Below are 17,845 nucleotides of genomic sequence, written 5' to 3' on the forward strand. Positions count from 1 at the left end.
AGTATTATTTTTTAAATGAAGCATAGAATTTTACATTTATCTCTAGTAAATTTGATTATTTTATGTGGCTTCATTCTAGTCTTTTGAGAACTTCTTGGATCATCATTAGATGGAACATGTTATTTAACTCTCCCTATTTTTTGTTATCCACAAACTGAAGAAGCATGAAATTAATGACTAAGTCATTGATAAAAAACATTGAACAGAATAGTGGCAAGAAAAGATCTTTGAAACACTCTATATTTCTTACTTTGATTTCTCAATTAGGAAGAACTCTTGACTTATTCTTCCAATAGATCTAAATATACCCAATTGTACTTTCAGACAATTCACATCTATCTACTTTTAGTACAAGGTTATAATGAAAGAAATTTGCCCAGTGGTTCTGTTGCTATACAGGTCTATAATGTCTGTCTATAGTGTTCACCTCTCCTACCAATGTTGAAATTTAATCTAAAACACAAGCAGTAAAAATGAGTTACTCCAGCGTAATCCATGTTATGGACCTTTACCACCTGTAAATAATAATATCTATTTCCAAATGTGCATTTTCTTGGAATAACATATGCTTTAATTTAGTCCAGAATTGAACACAAACTCAATAGTTTGAAGGATGCAAATAGTTTCTCTCAGCACCTGGAGTTTGAGACATTTACCTTCCTTCAGTTCTATGTTCAAATAGTAGCAATCACATCAATGAGTTATTTCACTATCTTGCATTTTATTTATTTTATTTAAGTTCAGACTGCATCGAATGAACTCACTGAGGGTAGCCTGGTACTTTCTTAGACACTTTCTTATTACTCATTATAAGGTTTAGTTCTTTGTTCAATAATATTTTAGGATCCCCATTGAAAAACTGTTCTGTATTTCATAGAGAAAATAGAGGGAAAATGAAAATTTAGTATTGGATCCTTTTCTTAACTTCACATTAGAATCATCAAATCCATCTCAAGAAAGACTTATCTATTTTTATATTTTCCTTTTTATAAAGGCCACAGTTTTCTCATAAATTTTGCATTTATTATAAGCTTTAGATCATTTTATACTTACAATTTCCTCATATTTCACCTAAATGATTATGCCATATTTGTTTTTGTTTGTTTGTTTATTATCCCGTGAACTTATTCAGCTAATGCAGTTCTCACTTCTTTGACAGTCACAACTAATGAAACCCCAAGAAGGAGAGCAAAGTTCTTAGCATCAAAGACCTTGGTAATGTCCAATGGTTCAACAGAAAAAACCTTTTTGATTTAATATATGTGAATGAAATTAAAGAAGGTACATTGCCATCCTTTATCACTTCCTTCTAAAGAACTATCTGGGTGGCACAGTGAATGAAACGTTGGACCTGGAGTCAGGAAGACCTGAATTCAAATCTTTCCTCAGATACTTACTAGCTGTGTAAATAAATCACAGCTTCTGCTTCAGTTTCCTCAATGGTAAATTTGGGAAAATAATAACACTTATCTCACAGCGTTGTTGTAATGATCAAATGAAATAATAATTATTAAAATAAGGACACTTAGTATTCTTCTTGGGACATAGTAGATAACTTAAGAAATACTTGTTCCATTTTGTTCCCTTCCCTTAAGGACCAAATGGGTTCTTTTCATTTGACTTGAAGATGAAACCTTTTGATTCTTTTGCTTCCTTTACTTGTTTGATCATTTCGGTTATGTCCAAATCTTCACTACACCATTTGGGATTTTCCTGGCAAATATAACAGAATTGTTTGCTCATTTTATAGAAGATGAAACAGAGGCAAATAGAGTCCCACAATTAGGAAGTCACTGAGGCCACATTTGAACTCAAGAATATGAGTCCAAACTTGACACTCTTTCCACTGAGCCACCTAGTTATTTTTATCCCATGTACTTCCATTTGTAGAATGTGAGTTTCTGGAGAACAGGGATTATCTGCCTCTTCCCTTTGTATATTCAACGCTTAGAATATTTTGTTTTTTTGTTGTTGTTGTTGTTGTTTTTGTTTTTCCAGTGTTCCTTTTCTTTTTATTTATTTATTTATTTTAATAATTAATAATTTTTATTATATATATATATATATATATTATAATATTATCCCTTGTATTCATTTTTCCAAATTACCCCCCCTCCCTCTATTCTCTCCCCCCGATGACAGGCAATCCCATACATTTTACATGTGTTACAATATAGTCTAGGTACAATACATGTGTGCGAATATCATTTTCTTGTTGCACAATAAACATTAGAATCCGAAGGTACATGCAACCTGGGCAGACAGATATTAGTGCTAACAATTTACATTCACTTCCCAGTGTTTCTTCTCTGGGTGTAGCTACCTCTGTCCATCATTGATCAACTGAAAGTGAGTTGGATCTTCTTTATGTTGAGGATTTCCACTTCCATCAGAATACATCCTCATACAGTGTTGTTGTTGAAGTGTACAGTGATCTTCTGGTTCTGCTCATTTCACTCAGCATCAGTTGATTTAAGTCTCTCCAGGCCTCTCTGTATTCCTCCTGCTGGTCATTTCTTACAGAGCAATAATATTCCATAACCTTCATATACCATAATTTACCCAACCATTCTCCAATTGATGGATATCCATTCATCTTCCAGTTTCTAGCTACAACAAAAAGAGCTGCCACAAACATTTTGGCACATACAGGTCCCTTTCCCTTCTTTAGTATTTATTTGGGATATAATCCCAATAACAGCACTGCTGGGTCAAAGGGTATGCACAGTTTGATAACTTTTTGGCATAATTCCAGATTGCTCTCCAGAATGGCTGGATTCTTTCGCAACTCCACCAACAATGTATCAGTGTCCCAGTTTCCCCACATCCCCTCCAACATTCATCATTATTTGTTCCTGTCATCTTAGCCAATCTGACAGGTGTGTAGTGGTATCTCAGAGTGGTCTTAATTTGCATTTCTCTAATCAGTAGTGATTTGAAACACTCTTTCATGTGAGTGGATATAGTTTCAATTTCTTCCTCTGAGAATTGTCTGTTCATATCCTTTGACCATTTATCAATTGGAGAATGGTTCGGTTTCTTATAAATTAGGGTCAGTTCTCTATATATTTTGGAAATGAGACCTTTGTCAGAACCTTTGTTTTTAAAAATATTTTCCCAATTTGTTACTTCCCTTCTAATCCTGTTTGCGTTAGTATTATTTGTACAGAAACTTTTTAGTTTGATGTAATCAAAATCTTCTATTTTGTGATCATAGAATATTTTGTTTCTTAATTAACTCATCTATTTATTCCTTCATTCATTCCTGTTAGGAAATCCAATGATTCCTGCTGGTTTTCCCTGCTTTTACTTCCTCCCATTTATTTTCTCTATAGGTTGGTTGCTTATGGATATTCACATGGACCCCTTTAGATAGTTTTCTACTTTCTTTCTCAAATACTATTTTTTAAAATTGTTATCAGGATTTTTCTCTTCTCCACATTCCTCTTAAGCTAAAACTAAGAATGATTTAGATAAGCAGAAAAAGTAAATGTTGAATAAAATTATTGATATGAACACAAAGGAAGGGACTCATCAATGTATACGTTTTTTATTTTATTTTTAATGTGCAGAAAATAAAATCAAGAATTGGTCATGGAAGATGTTTCCAAAAAATTGCCCATTAATAAGTGAGAATAATAAAGTATATTAAGATTTAATTTTTTAAATTTACTTTTGGTTTTTTTTTTTTGTTTATTTTTTTTGTTTGTTTTTAAAATCCACATTATGAAAAACACAAGATCAAAGTAGAATGGGAAAAGGAAATGTCAGAAATATTTGTAAACTGCCAGACTGAGTGATAAACTTGTGCCAAGTATTATCATATTTGTTCCTCACAACAGCCCAGGGAGATAGGTGTTATTACAACATCCATTTTATAATTGAGTCAACTGAGGCATACAGAAGTTAAGTGACTTGACCACGTCAAAGAGCTAGTAAACGTCTAAGAGGGATTGAAATAGACTTTTCTGACTCTAGCCTATCACTCTATTCAATAATAATATTTCCAATAAAATTCTAAAATATATTATAAGAGATACTGATTCTCACTATCCAGAAAAGACCAGTGCTATGACAAAAACTAGGGATTTCAACCGAACCTGAATTCCTTATTCTTTTTACCTTTTGATAGAGCAAAATAGGTGCTGTAGCTATGGTAGGCCCATATTTTAGCCAAGTATTTGAGAAAATCCTGTAAGCTATTCTAGTAAAAAAGATAGAAACAAACAAACAAACAAAAAACTAAATGATAATCCAATTATTTCAATCCAAGCAACATTCCAAGGAAATATATTTTTAAAAAGTTTAAATAAATCAGAATGCTCTAAAGGGCAATCAGGTGGTACACTGAATAGAGATGCAGTTCAAATCCATCCTCAGACACTTACTAACAGTTTGATCCTGGACAAGTCACTTAACTGTGTTTGTCTCAGTTTCTTCCACTAGAAAAGACGATGGCAAACTACTTCAGTATTCTTGCCAAGAAAACCTCCAATAAGGTCATAAAGAGTTAACACCAGGGGAATAAATAAACAACACACTAAAGAAAGGAGGAAAATGCAAGAGTTAGAAGAATTTGGAAAGATTCAAAGAGCAGTCATTAAAAGTTTTATGTCATCCAAAAAGAACTACAGTTTACTGCTTGAGCTTTTTGGCTTTTCTCCTATGCAATTTATTATTGCTATCATTGGTTTGGATATAGCTTTAGATGACATATTTATCAAATCTCGATAACACAATACTAGAAAAATAACTAGTCAGTTGGATTAGAAAGAGAGGATTGAGTAAAATCTCCAGAGGCTGCAATTTGAGGGTAAATCCAATAATGCACAATAGAATATGAGTGAATTTAAAATGGCAAACTTGGATTTCAAAATCAATTTCACAAATACAAGATTGTTGAAGCATGACTAGATAGCAGTTTTGCAAGAAACCATCTGGGAATTTTAGTGGACTGTGCACTCATCATGATTCAACAGTGTGATATGGCAACTTAAAAAATAAATGGGACCTTAGCCTAAATCAAGAGAAGCAGTGTGTCCAGAATGAGAAAATGATAATCACCTTGTCTTTGACCTTGGTTGAACAAGATCTGCGCCATAGTTTGGGAGGAATGTTCGTAAATGCAGAGAAAGATGAGGAAAATGATCCACAGGAAGATGATATTACTGGGATCATATTACATTCTGAAGGAACTAGGAGAGACTCAATTAAGAACATCTTTGCACCCCACCAAAGGAAAAAAAAATAGTGGGGCCACAGTACCTGTCTTCAAGTGTCTAACTTATCATGTAGAAATGGATAGGATTTATTATACTGGGACAGAAGACAAATATAAAACTAAGCACAAAGTCTAAGAATCTCAGAGAGGTAGATTTTATCTAGAAATAAGAAACGAAGAAAAAAAAAATAAACCCTTTCCTAATAGAGATAATAGCAATACCTAATTATTATAATTAAAGATCTCCAAAAATGGAAGGAACTGCCTCATGGAATAATTAATTCAAAGTCTCTTAAACAAAGGCTAAATGGCTCGGGTATATAGAACAATTTTTATTGTACTTGTTGTATTGTTGACCAATTAAATCCACTGTGATACTTATATTCTGGGATTCTTTGAACTCCTGATGTAATTTGAAAGCCTAAGATGTGCTTCTTTCTTTAAACTATATATATGTTCTTCCCAAATGAACAGACCATTTGGGGCATTACTCACTTATAGTATAACCCCCCCTCAAAGATGACATTTTCACCCTTTTGATTTAGATAATAATAATTTTCTTTTAGATAATAATAATGATAATATCCAGCTGAAGTTGTGACCTTGCAGCATCCTCTCTGGGATATCATCATCAAGCTCATCATGATTACATCAATCTTGAAACTTGTGCTTCCTGCCCTCACTCTATTCAATAATAATATTTCCAATAAAATTCTAAAATATATTATAAGAGATACAGATTCTCACAAAAGACCAGTGCTATGACAAAAACTGGGGATTTCAACCGAACCTGAATTCTTTTTTTTTTTACCTTTTGATAGAGCAAAATAAGTGCTGTAGCTATGGTATGCCCATATTTTAGCCAAGTATTTGAGAAAATCCTGTAAGCTATTCTGCTCCTCATCTCTCTAATTAGAGGGTGCATGGTTGAGGATATAGGGCAGAGCAAGCTCTCTCAGAATCCCATTGAAAGAGGACTCTCAGGGTAGCCATTTCTTTCCCAACTACCCACCCATCTTCAGCCTTCTGGATTTCATTGTGTTTCCATTCTTTCTGTTTCTTTTAATGCATGGTCTTTCCTCATTAAATCATAACCTCCTTTAAGGCCCATCTTTTGCTTTTTTGTCTATTTATTTGAGGGATTATATTTGTTTTTATCCCAGCTTACAATACTCTACTTATAACAGATTAGACATTTAATACATGTTTGTTGACTGACTTTGTTTTCTTTAGCACATTAATTTCTTTGCCACATTAATTGGTTTTACTTTTTTTTCTTTTTTATTTTTTTCCAGACTAAGAAGTAACTTCATTCCAGTCTTTACACGGGTCAGGCCACAGATTGTCCAAACTGGCCACAAATTGAACAAATTATTCTATTCTGGGTAACATATATTGGAGGGGGGAGGCATACTAAAACCTGGGCAAAGAAGGACCAAAAATATGGTGAAAGGACATGAAATTCTGGCATGGAAGAGTCAATGGGAGGAAGTGGAATTGTTCATTTGGTCTGAGAGGACCTTAAGTAGAAATTAGAAAGTTGTGTATAAAGATTATGAGCGCTAGCATAGGCAATACGAAGAAGTTTTATTCTTTGTGACTCATCTGGAAGAAATGTACAGACTCAGTAGGGATTGGAAGCAGATTTCAATTCAATTAAAGGAAGAAATTTCTGAAAATTAGAGCAACCACCAAATGGCACAGGTTCTTTCATGCATGCCCTTGTTTCTGGAAGCATCCTTTAGGAAAATGGTCAGTTCTAAGGAGTATCATTGTAATACAATAGAAACTGAGGCAGGACAGAGATTCGCTGTTAATCTTTCATGTGGAGAGTTTTGACTAGCAGGAAGAATGGGACCCTTGTCTAAATCATTCGGCCTGGAGGAGCTGAGGCAGGGAACGTATAGAGAGTGTTAGCTAACTAGGGTTTTGCAAGCAGGGTACAGAAGTGGAGAAGGCAACCTTATACAAGAAAGAAAGGCAGATAAGGAGTGAGGGGGCAAGGCCACTAGGTGAGCCATAATTCCAGGAAATGAGCATCATTTAAATATAATTAAAGGACAGGGTTAAGATAAGAAGGTCCAGGGCAGGAGACAGCAAGGTGGGGGCAATACACAATGGAGGCAGGGTTGTCTGAAGTAATATACTCGGACTTTACGACACAAGGGTATGTAAAGTGCTCAGAACTTCAAGGTTTGTCATGACTCAGTTCTCCCAGTTCTAATGGAAAGAAAGGGGGTGGTTTTGATGTATTATTTGCTATGGGTTCAGCACAATATCATAGGCAGGATTTGAAGACTGTGATGCTTTGCCTGTGTTAATAGTCTCATAACTGGTCTTCTTTCTATCAATATCCCAAGATTTCTTTTTTTTTATCATAAATTACTTCCAGATAATTCTTACTAAAGCAAAGCCCTGAACATACCATGCTCCCACTCAAAAACCTTGAGTTTATTTCATTTTTCAGCCAAAAGCTTCACAAAACTCCTTTTCTTGTTATTGAAGGTCTCCTATGATGTGATCTCAATGGACATTTTTTGATCTAGATCCCAGGATCTAATATTTAACATCTGGAATAATCATTTTCGTAAGAGCATGGCCCATTATTTTTTTTTATTTCCATATGTTTTACACATAATGATTTTTCTGCCAGGAAAGCACTCCTTTCTATACTCACTTGCTAAAACACAATATGCATGTCCTTGAAATCTATTTTGCCCATGAAATTTCCTCTGCTATTCCCATTTGCAAATGTTCGTAACGGGATATTTTTGTTCAAACACATGCTATCCTTCTAATTGTATCTCTAACTTTCACCTTGGTAGCTGGTGATGAAGATAGAATCTCAGGTCTTGGAATCGGCAAGACCTGACTTCAGATCCCTCCTTGTACTTTTATGTCATGGATAATCATTCAACCCATTTAATTTCAGTATTTTCATTGCAAAATGGCAATGATAATACGACCAATTTTCTAGAGTTATGGTGAGGAGAAAATCGAATATATATTAAGAGATTTACAAATCACCTAAGTGGTACATGAATACTAGCTATTTTATTACATAATTCCATAAAGTTTGCAGAAGTACATAATTCATACACATAATCCCTATATCATTATCACCATTTGTTAAAAAGGAAACTGAACAAAGAGATTAAGTAGATTGCCTATCATCACAAAGGTAATACGTACGGGAATCTAGGTTTCCTGAGTTTCAATTTTACATCTCCTTCCATCACACCATGACTTTTCTACATAGTAATTTTCTTAGAAGAAAGACTGTATCATAAGGATTCTTTCTGTATGGAACATAGTGCTTGAATAGAATAGATATTCATAAAATAATCTTTAAGCACAGTAGACTTCTTTATACATATTAAGCATTTCATAAGTCTGACACAAATTATTTTCATTAAAGAAACATTTTAAGGAACGTATGTGCTGGTCACTATGCTAAGCACTACAAAGTAGAGAATGCAAAAGTATACAAAAGACAGAACCTGCTCTCAACTAGTTTTCAATCTAATGAAGTGGACAACGAACAAAGCAAGCCATAGGCAGAATAAGTAGGAAATAAGTAAAATAGGGAAGCCATAGGGATTGAAGGGTTCAGCAAGGCTTCTTGTAAAAACTTACATTTAATTTGTTCCTTAAGGAAGTCAAGGGATAATAGTGTGAGCAGGGGAGGGAGAGCACTCCCTGCATAGGAGAGAACCAGAGAAAATTACTAGAGATGAGAAACAGAGTTTCTCATACCAGCAACAGTCCCAAGGACACTGTCAGAGAATCAAAGAATACATGTCAAGCAGTAAGGTGTAAGAAGACTGTAAAGATTAGGAAGGGCTTTGACATACATATGATTTTTTTTAGTTGCTTCTGGAGGTATTCTTTGGAGTTTATTAAATAGAAGGGTGACATGACCAGACCTGAATTTTGGATAAATAACTTCAGCAATATAATGCAGACTTGAGTGGGGTAGAGAGTGACTCGAGGTGAGCAAATTGCACTAGTCCAGATGGGAAGTGATGAGAGTCTATTCCACAGGTCAGAGAAGAGAAGGAGGAATATTTGAAAAAAATTGCAAAGGTAAAATGGACAAAACTGGCAACAACTTGGAGCATAAGAGATAATAAGATCTCTAGAATAACTTCTAGGGGGTGACCCTGAGGGATGAGGAGGATAGTGTTGCCCTCTGTAGTGATAAGGAATTGGGGCTATTTTATTGGGAACGATAAGAAGTTCTGTTTTGAACATGTCCAGTTTAAGGTTTGAGATGTCTGAAAGGCAGTTAGAAATGTGAACTCAGACTTCAGGAGGGAGATTGAGGCAGAAAAGGTAGATTTAAGTCATCTACAAAAAAGATGGTCATATAATCCAAAGAAGTTGATGAGATCATGAAGTGAAGTAGTGTCTAGTAAGATCAGAAGAAAACTCAAGGCAGAACCCTGGAGAATGACTGAAGTTAGAGGGCTTAATCTGGATGAGAATGCAGCAAAGGAGACAAAGAAAGAGTAATCAGAGAGATAGAATGAAAACTATCAGAAGATAATAAGGTCCCCAAAACCTGGAGAAAAGAGAGCATCAAGGTGGAGAGAGTGATTGACAGTGTCAATGGCTGCAGAGAGATCAAAAAGACTGGGAAATAAGAAATCACTATAACTTTGGAAAGAGCAGTTTCTGTGGAATGATAGTGTTGGAAGCCAGATTGTAAGAGGTTAAGAAGAGAGTAAGAGGAGAGAAAGTAGAATTATCTATTGTTGATGTCCTCTTTGAGGAATTTAGCCACAAGAGTCAGAAGAGAAAAAAGACAATAGTAGGGAAGGAAAGAACAGGCGAGTTTTATTTGCTTGTTTTCCAGAACGGGGGAGACAAGATATGTTTGGAGGGAGTAGGAAATATCAGTAGATAGAAACTGAAAATAAGTGTAAGAATGTTGAAGACAAAGGGAGAAATATTTTAGAGGAAATGAGATGCAAAAGGATCACGAACAGGTAGAGAGGTTAGCTTTGGTCAGAAGCAAGATCATTTCACCATGTGAAATTAAGGCGAAGGAAGATAAAATGACAGAAAGTACCTAAGAGGAGATGAGGAAGAAGAGAGAAAAGGGATTTCATGGTAAATGGCCTCATTTGATAAAGTAGGAGTTAAGGTCCTCCACCGAGAGAATGGTGGGGGAAAAACAGTTGCCATGGGAGGTTTGACAGGGGATACGAAGACCTTCTAGGGAGAGTGGGACAGTGAGTTGATAAGGGAGGTACAGTGAATTTCCTAGTGTAAGAGCTTAATTTGTAGTGAGCTCAATCGGAAGAGTTGTGTAATTTTCTTTATTTCATTCAGCAGCAAATGTGAAAGGATGAAGGCAATGAATGGTGGGAGTGCTCTAAGGGAGAGGCTTCACTGGTGTGATTGGTGATATAATGAGGGAGCTAGAGATTTAAGAGAAGACAACGTAGACTTGAATTGGTTCACCAAAGAGTCAAGATAGGGAGAAGAGGAGAAAGGGGCTAGTGCAAGGGAGATGGCTTTGGATATGAATGATCAGAGTTTGGGAGGTCGTAGTGCAGATAAAGAGTAGGGTTAGATAAGGAAAATGATAAGAAATGGTGAAAAAGTAAATATATTATGAGCAGAAAATGGTATATTATGTCTTGAAAGTAGAAGAAGCAGAATTGTGGGTAATGGCCAGATTCATAGTGTGACCACATTTGTGTGCTGCTGAAGTGGAATGGAGAATTAACTCATGGGAGGAGAGCGAGTTGAACTGAGTGACTAGGGTAACTGAGGAAAGAATCTTTATCTATCTATCTATCTATGCATGAGTATGTCGAGGTCTTCTACTATGAGGAAAATAATTGGGAAGAAAAGAAGAATTATAAACCAAGCAACCAACTCACTGAAGAAGGCAAGGGAATGAACTGTGGTAGGGGAGGAGAGGTCTGACAGAAGCTAGAAGGACTTTTACTAGGTAACCTCAAAAGAAGAGAGATTACCCAGTGAAGAAAGGGGAAAACACGTTTATTGCAACAGCCCCCCCTCAACTCTGAGCTGAGAAGAATGAGTTAAGGTGTAGCCACTACTGGAAAGCATGGCCAGGGAGGCGATGTCATCAGTGAAAAGACAAGCTTCATTAAGAACTAGTAAATGGAAGGAGTGGGGGAAGGAATATATTTAAAATGGAGGAGAGTTGATTGTCTATGGGCATAATGGAAGACTCCAGTGGAAGAGGGTGAAACTTTGGAGTGAGAGGGTTGAGGAGGGTGGAAATGAGCAACCGATTGGTAGTGGGTGTGACACGGTATTCGAACAATGATGTACAAGAGTTCAAATTCACTGTGATGTGAAGAGCATGGCAAGGTGTCAGAATTCCCAACGGGACTGGAACTGGTCTCTCATCTGTAAATGACCAGAGCTGAATCAAGCAGGCTAGAGATGGGAGATTCAGGAGCCAAACATAAGCTTAAATGCAAAGTGAGAAAAACACTTGAAAGTGGAAATCCTCCTGAAAAGGAGGAAATATTGGCTTATGGAAGGGATAGAATATTTATCCCTGAAAAACCACAAAAAGTAGAGCCATAACATAGTGATCTTGAGTTATCAGTTCCCATAGCTGAAATTTCATGGCTTAGGTCTGACAGGAACAATTCCCATGATTGTTTTAAGTATCTTTTTAATTTATTAATTTATTTAAAACTTAAATATAAAGTTAAAAAATACTATGTGCATAGAAGAACATGAGAGATCTAAAAACATAAAGCAATAAATTTCCATTTTAAGAAAGCCTATGTAAAAAATAATGTCCATTGTATTCAAAGCTGCTCATCTTCTCTTTGCTTCCTTTAAAGGTTTTCTTTTGTTCTCTGCTGTGTACTTTTTACTTTATTCTTCCCCCCTTCTTCTCCTTTTTTTCACTAGAAGGCTACTAGTAAGCACATGCACACACATATCTACACACACACACATGTACACATGCATACACCCAGACTGACACACACATACATAAATGTATGTTATCATACACACCTAAATTCATGTACAACTAACATAGTATTATATTTGTCTTCTGTTTCTCGGAAGGTGCGTAGTCTCTTCCTTCATAAACCGAACTCTTTTTATGTTCTTCTAAAACCACTAACTCATCATTTCCTACATCACAGCAATATTCCAACTTCATGCTATCTAGTTATTTTAAATACTCTAAAACAATAATTATTAACATGGCTGCATATAGTGCAGCTTCACTATATTTCTATTTTGATTAGATCTATTTTAGTTTTAACTTTGAGATTAAGATTAGTATCCTCCTTTTTCCACCTAATGAATTCTACTACTGATCTTCATTATTATGTGTGTGTGTTTTTCTTATTTCCTATCCCTCCTCACTCCTCTGCTTTTCTTCTAGCATTTGCCCTATTCTTATCCTTCATTCCACTTTTGCTTTCCTTCTATCCAAAACATTGACTATTATTTAACCTACCTCCTCAAAGTTCCCTCCATTCTCCTCTCCCCTTAGCCTTTCTCTTTGTCATCTTGATTCTATTGGGAATTAGCAAATGTACTGTTCCTTCTTTCTCCAAATCCTGTTAATCTACAAACATTTTTATAACCCTCCCTTTATCATATTTCCTCAACCTCGTATTTATTTATAAAATTAAGAAACTTTTATTCCCTTCAAAATGTATGTTTTCTCCTATATAACTCAGTTCTGACATAAGGTTTCCTTTGCTGATCTCCTTTTCTACTCCCCATCCTTATCCCCTTAGACTTTTATCTTTTTGAATTTAGAAAAAATTTATATCTTTATATCTATATCTCTATATATCTATCTATATAGTTACCTAGATAGATAGATAGATAGATACACAGACATATAAATATATACGTATATTTTCCTCTCTTTAACCCATTCCCAATGAGAATAGGGTTTTAGAACTATCAGCCTTCTTCTCCCATTTAATTTTTCTGTATCAGTTCTTCCTCTTGCACTTCATTTATATAATTACTCTTTTTACTTTTTCCAAATGGGTTTATTTTTTAGAATTATATTATACTGAACTGCATCCTAATCTTTCTTTCAAACTATCACATTATAAATGATATTCTTAGACATATGGTTTACATTTCCAGGTATTTGTTTGTCCTTATTGGATCTTTTGTAATTAGTTTTTTTTTTGTTTACTTTATATTGTTCTTGGAGCTTATATATTAAATTCTCTATTAAGTTTAAGTTTTTTTGAAACAAAATTATGAAATCCTGGCAATTCACTGAATGCCCCTTTTTGTAGTCCTTCAGGATTATGCCGAACTTTGTTGGGCATTATATTTTGGGCTACAACACTAATTCTTCTGCTTTTCAATATCTGAAACTTATGGTCATTTAATTGACCACTTCTAGATACTATGATGCTTATTATGTCTCTGCTATATTTGTTTGCTTTTTTAGTCTTCTTGTTCCTTGATTAGTGAGGGGAAAATAAGAGGGTAGGGGTTCAGAATTTGACTGATATTATTGTGGATATTCCTTGTAGAATCTCTTTCTTCTATTTTTTTTCATTCTTCATGTGTATTTTTATTATTTTTTCAAACTTTTCTGCCTTCCCCTTTCCCAATTATAATTTTCAAAGAATTGTTTTAATCTTTTTGGATCGTCCTTGCCAGTTATTGACTTCTTTTTATAATCTTTTTTTCTTCGATTGTTCTTATCAATGTTGTTGTTATTTTTCCTCAATCTCTCTAACAACTTTTTAAAAAGTTCTTCTATGGATTCTTTTGAGACAGGTGACCATTTAACATTATTTTTTTCAGGTGGAAGAGATTTTGTTTACTTCCATATACACCTCTGAAGATGAACTCCACTTTTCCCTAATTTATAGTAATTTGCTCTTTTTTGTTTTCCAGGACAAAGAGATAGACCACTTTAGCTGTAAGGGCTTTGGGAAGTAAGGGAGCTACAATAAATCTTAATACTGATTTAAGTATTATTTAAATATTATTTAAGACTGATATAAAAAATCATAAAACCCTGAGAGAACACCAAGTCCTGTTCAAAGCATTATGTTCTACCAGAGGGAAAGATCGTCCAGAGGTTGAGCAAAAAGGATTGTTGTTATGCTAACCTCAGAATCCAGCCAGCTTGATGTGTTTTAGCTCTGGAAAAATAGGGCATCTCCTAATATCTTGACACATTATTCCTCATTGAGATGAGTGTAAAGGGCTAGAACTGAGCAGATGCACTTAAGGTAAAGCAACCTAGCACTTAAGGCTAATTACCAATTGGACAATTCTCTATTAACATGCTTGGAGGATGACCCTATTCAACACTGTGCTGGCTCCATTGGTGGGTGTGGACAAAGAAAGGGAAGGGAGTTCAGAGGGTGGAGTAGGAGAAGCAGGATCATTCTTGAGTGGTAGAGAGAGAGGAAGGAGGTGTTTTGATTCCTAGATCTAATCCCCTGACGGGGGCCCCAAAAGACCAAGAATAAAGACTTTTGCTTATCCTGACTCCGGCTGATTCTAAGACATCTAGGGTGCTAATGTGGGCACAGCAGATGAGGATGACACTGCTTTACACTCAAAGGACTGATAGAACTGAAGATGAAAGCCCTGAAGTGCCTTTTCTTGGCACTAGAGACTTTCCATATCCCAGTTGAGAATTGAGCTGGCAGCAGGCAGTGGAAGATGTACTGGTACACATGGAAGTGCTTGCTTTGAAGCAAATGGAAGATACCTGTCCTGTCCCTAAGCAACTTTTCCTCAGGAAACACCATATGCTAAGCAGGAGATGGAAGGCGCAGGGTGCTAATTGAACCAAATCTTTATTTTCCCTCTTATGTTACTGCCCTGATGCTAATATCCCCACATCTTTCCAATTTAGTAATAAAATAAGATAAACTACTTGGCTGATAACTGAATTTGCTTCTCTTTTTAAAGCTATTGGGTGCCATGTAGATGTAGTTTGAAGTAAGTGTTATTAGCTTGATAATTGTAAAGATGATGGGAAGCTGAAAAATGTTGATCAGGATATTAAAATCATTTCCACCAAAATTTATAAGCATGGTAAAGAGAGCCGTCTCCCAGTTCTGAATATGTTTCAGTGCAATAAAGATTAAAAGGAAAAATAAAGACCAACCTCAAACCTCTTTCTTTCTTTAACTCAAGTGGAACTGTGATTTTAAAGACTTGCTTTTTGGCCAATGTACTTAGAAATGGGAAATTAATGGACTTGGAAAGCAAATGTTTTCCTTGTACGGTGCACATTTATGGAGTTTATTTATTTACTTCCCATCAGCTGTGGGTATATTAAAACCTCTAGGTACCTCTCACTATTCTTTTGTAACTACCACCCCATGATAAATTTCACTTCCAATCCAAAACATTCAAAACTGCAAGAAATAGAAAACTGAATGCAACATATTTTATTCACACTAAAAAGCTATTGGAAAGTACATTTATGCCAACATTATAGCCTGAGATATGAAACATGCACACCCCCTTTTTGATCACAGTTCATAAAAAATACAACACATATGTGATAAAGTAAGTGAATATAAAGCCTCTTATTCTATTTTCCTTTCTTAAGAAGAGACCTCAAGGTCATTCTGCTTTTTATGCCCCTTGGAAAGGTTATCAGCAATGAAGGAATATGTGTGAGCTTATAACTGCTGATTAGAGAAAGTAAATCAGTCCCTGTTTTGATGAAGGGCTCTATAGATTCATGAAGAATTCATGCCAGATTAGATTTGTGTCTGGCATGAATTGCATAAAGATGTAGCCTTTTTGTTCCAATAATTCTCACCTTAAACCCTGGAAATAAATAGAGGCAATCAAAAACTTCACAATGTGATACACCAACATCTGGATGGTGAATCTTTGTAGGCAGCCAGATGTAATGGAAAGAAGACCACAGCTCTTAAAGTTACTAGCCATGGGAATATGGGCAAGTCATTTAATCAGCCTTGCAAGATCAGAGCAAAAAAATGGGGAAAAAAGTAGGAAAATATGCATTTGAAAAGATGAGAGAATGCCCAAAGAGCTATCAAACTTGCTATAGCATTTGATCCAGCAATGTCTCTCCTGGGACTATAAACCCAAAGACGTCATAAAAGAGAGGAAGTACCCACAGGTGCAAAATGTTTGTAGCAACTTTTTTGTATTGGCAAGAAACTGGAAACTGAGCGGATGCCCAACAGTTGGAGAATGACTGAATAAGTCATGGTATATGAATGCAATATCATTGTTCTATAGAAATGATGAGCAGGCTGATTTCAGAAAAGCCTGGAAAAGTTCATATAAACTAATGTTGAGTGAGGAGAGCAGAACCAAGAGAATATTTTACACAGCAGCAAGACTATTATGCTCAACTATACTAGTCCTGGCTCTTCTCAGTAATTCAGTGATCTAAAGCATTTCCAATAAACTGAACAGAAATTGTCATCCACATCTAGAGAGAAAACTATGGAGATTGAATATGGGTTTTCATCTTTTTTCTTTTCTTTACTTTCTTATGCTTTTTTCCTTTATGTTATGATTTTTCTTTTTTTTTTTCTTCCCCAACAACATGACTCATATGGAAGTGTGTTAAAAGTGAATAAAAAAAAGAAAGAAAGAAAAAGGAAGGAAGAAAGGAAGAAAAGAAATACACTTCAAGTTAGGAAAAAAAGAGAGAATAATGACTTGTAAACAACACAAAATCTCTCACTACATATGAAGGATATGTTAAAATCTATTGATATCTCGCTATCATATAACTTCCCAACATCTTTCTCCAATCATATCACACAGAATGACTCATTAAAACAAAGAATTAAATACACACACACACACACACACACACACACACACATCTTTTTTTTTTTTTTTTTACACATTTTTTTTTATTTTATTTTATAATTATAACATTTTTTGACAGTACATATGCATGGGTAATTTTTTACAACATTATCCCTTGCACTTACTTCTATTCAGATTTTTTCCCTTCCTCCCCCAAACCCCTCCCCCAGATGGCAAGCAGTCTTATATATGTTAAATATATTACAGTATAATTTAGATACAATATATGTGTGTAGAACCGAGTTTTTTGTTGCACAGGAAGAATTGGATTCAGAAGGTAAAAATAACAGTTTACATTCATTTCCCATTGTTCCTTTTCTGGATGTAGCTGGTTCTTTCCATCATTAATCAATTGGAATTGGATTAGCTCTTCTCTATGTTGAAGAAATCCACTTCCATCAGCATACATCCTCGTACAGTATCATTGTTGAAGTGTATAATGATCTTCTGGTTCTGCTCGTTTCACTCAGCATCAGTTGATGTAAGTCTCTCCAAGCCTCTCTATATTTCTCCTGTTGGTCATTTCTTATAGAACAATAATATTCCATAACATTCATATACCATAGTTTACCCAACCATTCTCCAATTGATGGACATCCATTCATCTTCCAGCTTCTAGCCACTATGAAAAGGGCTGCCACAAACATTTTGGCACATACAGGACCCTTTCCCTTCTCTAGTAGTTCCTTGGGGTATAAGCCCAGTAGTAGTATGGCTGGGTCAAAGGGTATGCACATTTTGATAACTTTTTGGGCATAATTCCAGATTGCTCTCCAGAATGGTTGGATTCTTTCACAA

Source organism: Sminthopsis crassicaudata, chromosome 4, assembly GCF_048593235.1.
Source record: "Sminthopsis crassicaudata isolate SCR6 chromosome 4, ASM4859323v1, whole genome shotgun sequence".
In the NCBI taxonomy this organism is placed as follows: Eukaryota; Metazoa; Chordata; class Mammalia; order Dasyuromorphia; family Dasyuridae; genus Sminthopsis; species Sminthopsis crassicaudata.